The 11,516-nt window shown below is 41.5% G+C and overlaps 1 long non-coding RNA gene across 1 annotated transcript; it reads right to left on the reverse strand.

Moving 5' to 3' along the window:
- Nucleotides 1–1,229: 1,229 nt before the first annotated feature.
- LOC139373865 (uncharacterized) lies at nucleotides 1,230–4,606 on the reverse strand. Its single transcript, XR_011627619.1, has 2 exons — nucleotides 4,430–4,606; nucleotides 1,230–4,009 (listed from the first exon to the last, which is right to left on the reverse strand). It is a non-coding gene; the product is annotated as an uncharacterized lncRNA (long non-coding RNA).
- Nucleotides 4,607–11,516: the final 6,910 nt, after the last annotated feature.

An 11,516-nucleotide genomic window follows, 5' to 3' on the forward strand; every position in this document is an offset into this window, starting at 1 on the left:
GGCTGTTTGTGGGTAGATGGGTCGTGCATTATGTGGCTGTTTGTGGGTAGATGGGTTACTCATTATGTGGCTGTTTGTGGGTAGATGGGTCGTGCATTATGTGGCTGTTTGTGGGTAGATGGGTTACTCATTATGTGGCTGTTTGTGGGTAGATGGGTTACTCATTATGTGGCTGTTAGCTGTTTGTGGGTAGATGGGTCGTGCATTATGTGGCTGTTAGTGGGTAGATGGGTTACTCATTATGTGGCTGTTTGTGGGTAGATGGGTTACTCATTATGTGGCTGTTTGTGGGTAGATGGGTCGTGCCAACATGGAAGTTCAAGTTGAGTAGACCATTCAGCAGGGCACAACAGTTTAGAACATTAAGATAGAAATATGCTATGTAGAACAAACATGCCTCTAAAATGTAGAATGAATCACGTTGGCTCCTCTATCTGCAACGTTTAGCTACTGAACGTGGCCCTGTATTGGCCTGGGCTCGGAGCTTTTCCAGACCATATTACCCGACTAAGGAATAACTCAGGGACCTAATGTAGAATGCAGTCTGTTCTCAGCCTAAAATTACACTTGATGGCTCTGCCTTTCTCTAATCAAACCCATGTCTGGACTGGCGGTCCTGCAGTTGCATCAGCGTGAGGTCTGAACAGTGAAAACAACACATTCAAACGGAAGAAAAGAGCATCATTATTCACTTTAGACGGATCACCACGATAGAATAAAATACCTATTGTTTTTTTTTTGCCGATTAAAATTATTCCTCTGTTCTGACTCAATCCCAGTTTTTGTTTTTTTTGTGCAAAAGCAGTAAAGAATGCCACTTTGTTTAGAGAAACCACGGCAAGTCATGGAACTAGAAGATAAGAAGAAAGAAAACAACAGTATTTTGCACTACAAACGTGCACATTCAAGGAAAGAAAAGATTATGATCACCAACTCAAAAGACGTTTAATCAACCTCAAGTCTTTAGTTGGTCAGGATTGGCACTTCAGTGAATAGGAGTGCATTTTCATTCTTCACAATTAGAAATATATATATTTAATCCACCGATTTGTATAATATCTTACTATTCTGGTAGTCTTTGTTGATAGACTGCACACAAAAGTACACCCGAAAAAACCAAACAAAAAAAACCAAAGACTACTAATATATAAATGCTGCTTCACGTGTTAGTGATGTAGAGAAAGTTATTTAGCTAATGTTTCATTCTTTTCTAGATTTATTTAGTCTCAAATGTCAGTTTTTTTTTTTTTGGGGGGGGGGGGGGGGGTCACTTGTTCTGTGGACAACCATTTCCCTTTAGACAACCATGGTGTACAGAATCCTAAGATAGCCTGTAGTCAATGACCATTACCCGCTGCTCTATGTCAGATCAATGCCAAGCTGTCTCTTAACAAATTTGAATACATTTTGCATGTCAACCAAAGCACAACGTGTCCAAAACCACTGCAAACCACGACTCACCGTCACTGCAGACCATGAATCATCCTCATTGCAGACCATGAATCATCCTCATTGCAGACTATAAATCATCATCATTGCAGATCATAAATCATCCTCATCATTGCAGACCATAAATCATCCGCATCATTGCAGACCATGAATCATCCGCATCATTGCAGACCATAAATCATCCTCATCATTGCAGACCATGAATCATCCTCATTGCAAACCATGAATCATCCTCATCATTGCAGACCATAAATCATCCTCATCATTGCAGACCATGAATCATCCTCATCATTGCAGACCATAAATCATCCTCATCATTGCAGACCATAAATCATCCTCATCATTGCAGACCATAAATCATCCTCATCATTGCAGACCATGAATCATCCTCATTGCAGACCATGAATCATCCTCATTGCAGACCATGAATCATCCTCATTGCAGACCATGAATCATCCTCATTGCAGACCATGAATCATCCTCTTTGCAGACCATGAATCATCTTCATCATTGCAGACCTTAAATCATCCTCATTGCAGACCATGAATCATCCTCATTGCAGACCATGAATCATCCTCATTGCAGACCATGAATCATCCTCATTGCAGACCATGATTCATCCTCATTGCAGACCACGAATCATCCTCATTGCAGACCATGAATCATCCTCATTGCAGACCATGAATCATCCTCATTGCAGAGTTGAACATATAATACAGTAAGATATTGCATAAAGTCATGGCTCACAACCTCACAGGCTCAACCTACCGAGACACCACACCAGGTAGGACAATAGAACCATAAGGGAATGACTTGCTATATAAACAGGTGCAATGACAAGGGTTCTCTCATAGCTAGCATATGAAGAAGTCACCCCCCAAAAATGAGGAAATCCTGCTGCGTTACAGATATCCTTCCAAAAAAGACACTTCAGACTTTTAGAAAAGTTTAAAATAAAAAATAGTCCACATTCACTTTTTTCGCTACCAAACAAACCAAAAATCCTACTATTACTATTTAGCTCAACCCAGTCGGTTCAACTCCACAAGGGGAAATGGATGGTTCCACAGAACAAGCTGCTACCAGACTCCGATGGGAATATAATCATTGGACATATGTCTCTTCCCTCACACAACTGCAGTCAGTGGTCACACTACCAGACGTTTGGGATCCATAAGCTCCACTCAACCCATAGACACTGATCTGAGTTCAGCTTTAACTGACACCCCCCCCCCCCCCCCCAATTGATATTTAAGGTTATGATTGAAGGTAAGCTGATCCTAGATCTGTGTCTAAGGGCATAACATCAAACCATCTTCAGTCAATGTAGCAGAGGAAGAAAATAGGTTTCCTTAATATCAGGAAATACACCGTAAACTTCCTCAAGAAAAAAATACCAGAAATGTCACATTCTCTCTGATATTCTTTAAAAAAAAAAAAAGAGAGGTATGAAATGATGCTGTGAATTTGATTGTTTCACTTTAATAATCCTTTGTGTCATACTTTCCACCTCCAGTATTAATCTAATCGTTTCAATAGGAGCAATGCACTGTGGGTTATTGAATTAAAACATGTTTTTCCGAAGTGCATAACTTCAAAAAGTGCCTAACAGGAAGTGGCAAAACGATGCAATTAAAAAACACTGAATGAACATAGTGCATCAGAAAACCAAAACCTTGTAGAAATAGAACACAGAAAAAGGAAAACCCATGTTCATTCAAAAAAAAAATACAAATAAACTGGATTATGGAAGTTGTTTTTCCTTGTTGTGTAACACTCGTCCGTGTGTACAGTGTACTGTCTTCTGGTGTTGTATGCATGAAGTGTGTGTGCAAATACATCTCTTTACTAGAATTTCCACGGTTAGGTTCGTCACGGTCTAAATGAAAAGACGTATCCCTTGCCAAACCCCGGTTGTCGTTAGATCTACGTTTTCATTTCCAATGACACGCTGTCCGAGATAGAGGTTCTCCTGTCAAAACGAGTGGCCTCTACCTCTGACCAGAGACTCTCTAGGTGTCAAAATGAGTGGCCTCTACCTCTGAACAGAGACTCTCTAGGTGTCAAAATGAGTGGCCTCTACCTCTGAACAGAGACTCTCTAGGTGTCAAAATGAGTGGCCTCTACCTCTGACCAGAGACTCTCTAGGTGTCAAAATGAGTGGCCTCTACCTCTGACCAGAGACTCTCTAGGTGTCAAAATGAGTGGCCTCTACCTCTGAACAGAGACTCTCTAGGTGTCAAAATGAGTGGCTTCTACCTCTGACCAGAGACTCTCTAGGTGTCAAAACGAGTGGCCTCTACCTCTGAACAGAGACTCTCTAGGTGTCAAAATGAGTGGCCTCTACCTCTGACCAGAGACTCTCTAGGTGTCAAAATGAGTGGCCTCTACCTCTGAACAGAGACTCTCTAGGTGTCAAAATGAGTGGCCTCTACCTCTGACCAGAGACTCTAGGTGTCAAAATGAGTGGCCTCTACCTCTGACCAGAGACTCTCTAGGTGTCAAAATGAGTGGCCTCTACCTCTGAACAGAGACTCTCTAGGATAATACACATCAATACCTAGTACATATCACTATACCAATGATACCTGGTACTTATCCCCATCATCATGATACCTAGTACTTATCCCCATCATCATGATACCTAGTACTTATCCCCATCATCATGATACCTAGTACTTATCCCCATCATCATGATACCTAGTACTTATCCCCATCACAACAATACCTAGTACTTATCCCCATCACAACGATACCTAGTACATATCCCCATCACAATGATTCCTAGTACTTATCCCCATCACCATGATACCTAGTACTTATCCCCATCACAACGATACCTAGTACTTATCCCCATCACAACGATACCTAGTACTTATCCCCATCACCACGATACCTAGTACATATCCCCATCACCATGATACCTAGTACATATCACTATACCAATGATACCTGGTACTTACCATCATCACCACGATACCTAGTACTTATCCCCATCACCATGATACCTAGTACATATCACTATACCAATGATACCTGGTACTTACCATCATCACCACGATACCTAGTACTTATCCCCATCACCACGATACCTAGTACTTATCCCCATCATCATGATACCTAGTACTTATCCCCATCATCATGATACCTAGTACTTATCCCCATCATCATGATACCTAGTACTTATCCCCATCATCATGATACCTAGTACTTATCCCCATCATCATGATACCTAGTACTTATCCCCATCATCATGATACCTAGTACTTATCCCCATCACAACAATACCTAGTACTTATCCCCATCACAACGATACCTAGGACTTATCCCCATCATCATGATACCTAGTACTTATCCCCATCACAATGATACCTAGTACTTATCCCCATCACAATGATACCTAGTACTTATCCCCATCACCATGATACCTCGTACTTATCCCCATCATCATGATACCTAGTACTTATCCCCATCATCATGATACCTAGTACTTATCCCCATCACAACTATACCTAGTACTTATCCCCATCACAACAATACCTAGTACTTATCCCCATCACAATGATTCCTAGTACTTATCCCCATCACAATGATACCTAGTACTTATCCCCCCATCACAATGATACCTAGTACTTATCCCCCCATCACAATGATACCTAGTACTTATCCCCATCACCATGATACCTAGTACTTATCCCCATCACAATGATACCTAGTACTTATCCCCCATCACAATGATACCTAGTACTTATCCCCATCACCATGATACCTAGTACTTATCCCCCCCATCACAATGATACCTAGTACTTATCCCCCCATCACAATGATACCTAGTACTTATCCCCCCATCACCATGATACCTAGTACTTATCCCCCCCATCACAATGATACCTAGTACTTATCCCCCCATCATCATGATACCTAGTACTTATCCCCATCATCATGATACCTAGTACTTATCCCCATCACAACAATACCTAGTACTTATCCCCATCACAACGATACCTAGTACATATCCCCATCACAATGATTCCTAGTACTTATCCCCATCACCATGATACCTAGTACTTATCCCCATCACAACGATACCTAGTACTTATCCCCATCACAACGATACCTAGTACTTATCCCCATCACCACGATACCTAGTACATATCCCCATCACCATGATACCTAGTACTTATCCCCATCACAATGATACCTAGTACTTATCCCCATCACAATGATACCTAGTACTTATCCCCATCACCATGATACCTAGTACATATCACTATACCAATGATACCTGGTACTTACCATCATCACCACGATACCTAGTACTTATCCCCATCACCATGATACCTAGTACATATCACTATACCAATGATACCTGGTACTTACCATCATCACCACGATACCTAGTACTTATCCCCATCACCACAATACCTAGTACTTATCCCCATCATCATGATACCTAGTACTTATCCCCATCATCATGATACCTAGTACTTATCCCCCCATCACAATGATTCCTAGTACTTATCCCCATCACCATGATACCTAGTACTTATCCCCCCATCACAATGATACCTAGTACTTATCCCCCCATCACAATGATACCTAGTACTTATCCCCCTATCACAATGATTCCTAGTACTTATCCCCATCACAATGATACCTAGTACTTATCCCCCCATCACAATGATTCCTAGTACTTATCCCCCCATCACAATGATTCCTAGTACTTATCCCCATCACCATGATACCTAGTACTTATCCCCCCATCACAATGATACCTAGTACTTATCCCCCATCACAATGATTCCTAGTACTTATCCCCATCACAATGATACCTAGTACTTATCCCCATCACAATGATACCTAGTACTTATCCCCATCACAATGATACCTAGTACTTATCCCCATCACAATGATACCTAGTACTTATCCCCATCACAATGATACCTAGTACGTATCCCCATCACCATGATACCTAGTACTTATCCCCCCATCACAATGATTCCTAGTACTTATCCCCCCATCACAATGATTCCTAGTACTTATCCCCATCACCATGATACCTAGTACTTATCCCCCCATCACAATGATACCTAGTACTTATCCCCCATCACAATGATTCCTAGTACTTATCCCCATCACAATGATACCTAGTACTTATCCCCATCACAATGATACCTAGTACTTATCCCCATCACAATGATACCTAGTACTTATCCCCATCACAATGATACCTAGTACTTATCCCCATCACAATGATACCTAGTACTTATCCCCATCACAATGATACCTAGTACTTATCCCCCCCATCACAATGATTCCTAGTACTTATCCCCATCACAATGATACCTAGTACTTATCCCCCCCATCACAATGATACCTAGTACTTATCCCCATCACCATGATACCTAGTACTTATCCCCATCACCATGATACCTAGTACTTATCCCCATCACAATGATACCTAGTACTTATCCCCCCATCACAATGATACCTAGTACTTATCCCCATCCCAATGATACCTAGTACTTATCCCCCCATCACAATGATACCTAGTACTTATCCCCATCACAATGATACCTAGTACTTATCCCCATAACAATGATTCCTAGTACTTATCCCCATCACAATGATTCCTAGTACTTATCCCCCCATCACAATGATACCTAGTACTTATCCCCATCACCATGATACCTAGTACTTATCCCCATCACCATGATACCTAGTACTTATCCCCATCACCATGATACCTAGTACTTATCCCCATCACAATGATTCCTAGTACTTATCCCCATCACAATGATACCTAGTACTTATCCCCATCACAATGATACCTAGTACTTATCCCCATCACCATGATACCTAGTACTTATCCCCATCACAATGATACCTAGTACTTATCCCCATCACAATGATACCTAGTACTTATCCCCATCACAATGATACCTAGTACTTATCCCCATCACAATGACCCATGGAACATTACAAGTTCTCATTCCCATTTCTTTTAAACACGGCAGAGTTGCAGTAACTTACCTCAAATTCCCGTTTAACAGAAAGCCTGGTTGGAGGATTCAACAGTAGAACGCAAAAACAACAACTGATATCAGATGTAACCTTACACTCAATAACCACACTATTACCTCACCATCAACTAGATAATACCATTTATTTCATCACCGCCAACTAGATGATAGATGGTATTACCTCACCGCCAACTAGATGATAGATGGTATTACCTCACCGCCAACTAGATGATAGATGGTATTACCTCACCGCCAACTAGATGATAGATGGTATTACCTCACCGCCAACTAGATGATAGATGGTATTACCTCACCACCAACTAGATAATACCATTTATTTCATCACCGCCAACTAGATGATAGATGGTATTACCTCACCGCCAACTAGATGATAGATGGTATTACCTCACCGCCAACTAGATGATAGATGGTATTACCTCACCGCCAACTAGATGATAGATGGTATTACCTCACCGCCAACTAGATGATAGATGGTATTACCTCACCGCCAACTAGATGATAGATGGTATTACCTCACCGCCTACTAGATGATAGATGGTATTACCTCACCGCCTACTAGATGATAGATGGTATTACCTCACCGTCAACTAGATGATAGATGGTATTCCCTCACCGCAAACTAGATGATATATGGTATTACCTCACCGCAAACTAGATGATAGATGGTATTACCTCACCACCAACTAGATGATAGATGGTATTACCTCACCGCCAACTAGATGATATTACCTCACCGCCAACTAGATGATAGATGGTATTACCTCACCGCCTACTAGATGATAGATGGTATTACCTCACCGCCAACTAGATGATAGATGGTATTACCTCACCGCCAACTAGATGATAGATGGTATTACCTCACCGCCAACTAGATGATAGATGGTATTACCTCACCGCCAACTAGATGATAGATGGTATTACCTCACCACCAACTAGATAATACCATTTATTTCATCACCGCCAACTAGATGATAGATGGTATTACCTCACCGCCAACTAGATGATAGATGGTATTACCTCACCGCCAACTAGATGATAGATGGTATTACCTCACCGCCAACTAGATGATAGATGGTATTACCTCACCGCAAACTAGATGATATATGGTATTACCTCACCGCAAACTAGATGATAGATGGTATTACCTCACCACCAACTAGATGATAGATGGTATTACCTCACCGCCAACTAGATGATAGATGGTATTACCTCACCGCAAACTAGATGATATATGGTATTACCTCACCGCAAACTAGATGATAGATGGTATTACCTCACCACCAACTAGATGATAGATGGTATTACCTCACCGCCAACTAGATGATAGATGGTATTACCTCACCGCCAACTAGATGATAGATGGTATTACCTCACCGCCTACTAGATGATAGATGGTATTACCTCACCGCCAACTAGATGATAGATGGTATTACCTCACCGCCAACTAGATGATAGATGGTATTACCTCACCGCCAACTAGATGATAGATGGTATTACCTCACCGCCAACTAGATGATAGATGGTATTACCTCACCGCCAACTAGATGATAGATGGTATTACCTCACCACCAACTAGATAATACCATTTATTTCATCACCGCCAACTAGATGATAGATGGTATTACCTCACCGCCAACTAGATGATAGATGGTATTACCTCACCGCCAACTAGATGATAGATGGTATTACCTCACCGCCAACTAGATGATATTACCTCACCGCCAACTAGATGATAGATGGTATTACCTCACCACCAACTAGATAATACCATTTATATCATCACCGCCAACTAGATGATAGATGGTATTACCTCACCGCCAACTAGATGATAGATGGTATTACCTCACCGCCAACTAGATGATAGATGGTATTACCTCACCGCAAACTAGATGATATATGGTATTACCTCACCGCCAACTAGATGATAGATGGTATTACCTCACCGCCAACTAGATGATATTACCTCACCGCCAACTAGATGATAGATGGTATTACCTCACCACCAACTAGATAATACCATTTATTTCATCACCGCCAACTAGATGATAGATGGTATTACCTCACCGCCAACTAGATGATAGATGGTATTACCTCACCGCCAACTAGATGATAGATGGTATTACCTCACCGCCAACTAGATGATAGATGGTATTACCTCACCGCAAACTAGATGATAGATGGTATTACCTCACCACCAACTAGATAATACCATTTATTTCATCACCGCCAACTAGATGATAGATGGTATTACCTCACCGCCAACTAGATGATAGATGGTATTACCTCACCGCCAACTAGATGATAGATGGTATTACCTCACCGCCAACTAGATGATAGATGGTATTACCTCACCGCCAACTAGATGATAGATGGTATTACCTCACCGCCAACTAGATGATAGATGGTATTACCTCACCGCCAACTAGATGATAGATGGTATTACCTCACCGCCTACTAGATGATAGATGGTATTACCTCACCGTCAACTAGATGATAGATGGTATTACCTCACCGCAAACTAGATGATAGATGGTATTACCTCACCGCAAACTAGATGATAGATGGTATTACCTCACCACCAACTAGATGATAGATGGTATTACCTCACCGCCAACTAGATGATAGATGGTATTACCTCACCGCCAACTAGATGATAGATGGTATTACCTCACCGCCAACTAGATGATAGATGGTATTACCTCACCGCCTACTAGATGATAGATGGTATTACCTCACCGCCTACTAGATGGTATTACCTCACCGTCAACTAGATGATAGATGGTATTACCTCACCGCAAACTAGATGATAGATGGTATTACCTCACCGCAAACTAGATGATAGATGGTATTACCTCACCACCAACTAGATGATAGATGGTATTACCTCACCGCCAACTAGATGATAGATGGTATTACCTCACCGCCTACTAGATGATAGATGGTATTACCTCACCGCCTACTAGATGATAGATGGTATTACCTCACCGCCAACTAGATGATAGATGGTATTACCTCACCGCCAACTAGATGATAGATGGTATTACCTCACCGCCTACTAGATGATAGATGGTATTACCTCACCGCCTACTAGATGATAGATGGTATTACCTCACCACCAACTAGATGATAGATGGTATTACCTCACCGCCAACTAGATGATAGATGGTATTACCTCACCGCCAACTAGATGATAGATGGTATTACCTCACCGCCAACTAGATGATAGATGGTATTACCTCACCGCCTACTAGATGATAGATGGTATTACCTCACCGTCAACTAGATGATATTACCTCACCGCAAACTAGATGATAGATGGTATTACCTCACCGCCAACTAGATGATATTACCTCACCGCCAACTAGATGATAGATGGTATTACCTCACCGCCAACTAGATGATAGATGGTATTACCTCACCGCCAACTAGATGATAGATGGTATTACCTCACCGCCAACTAGATGATAGATGGTATTACCTCACCGCCTACTAGATGATAGATGGTATTACCTCACCGCCTACTAGATGATAGATGGTATTACCTCACCACCAACTAGATGATAGATGGTATTACCTCACCGCAAACTAGATGATAGATGGTATTACCTCACCGCCAACTAGATGATAGATGGTATTACCTCACCGCCAACTAGATGATAGATGGTATTACCTCACCGTCAACTAGATGATAGATGGTATTACCTCACCGCCAACTAGATGATAGATGGGATTACCTCACCGCCAACTAGATGATAGATGGGATTACCTCACCGCCAACTAGATGATAGATGGTATTACCTCACCGCCACTAATATGTGATAACTGCCCCCTGAAAAATACCATCTAATATGTGATAAACTCTGCCCCCTGAGCAATACCATCTAATATGTGATAAACTCTGCCCCCTGAACTATACCATCTAATATGTGATAAACTCTGCCCCCTGTACTTTCTCTTCTCAATGGGACATGAAATTCTTATATATTGTTAGATTTTCTAAAGACCTAAATTACGGCACTCCCC

This window comes from Oncorhynchus clarkii, chromosome 18 (genome assembly GCF_045791955.1).
Source record: "Oncorhynchus clarkii lewisi isolate Uvic-CL-2024 chromosome 18, UVic_Ocla_1.0, whole genome shotgun sequence".
In the NCBI taxonomy this organism is placed as follows: domain Eukaryota; kingdom Metazoa; phylum Chordata; class Actinopteri; order Salmoniformes; family Salmonidae; genus Oncorhynchus; species Oncorhynchus clarkii.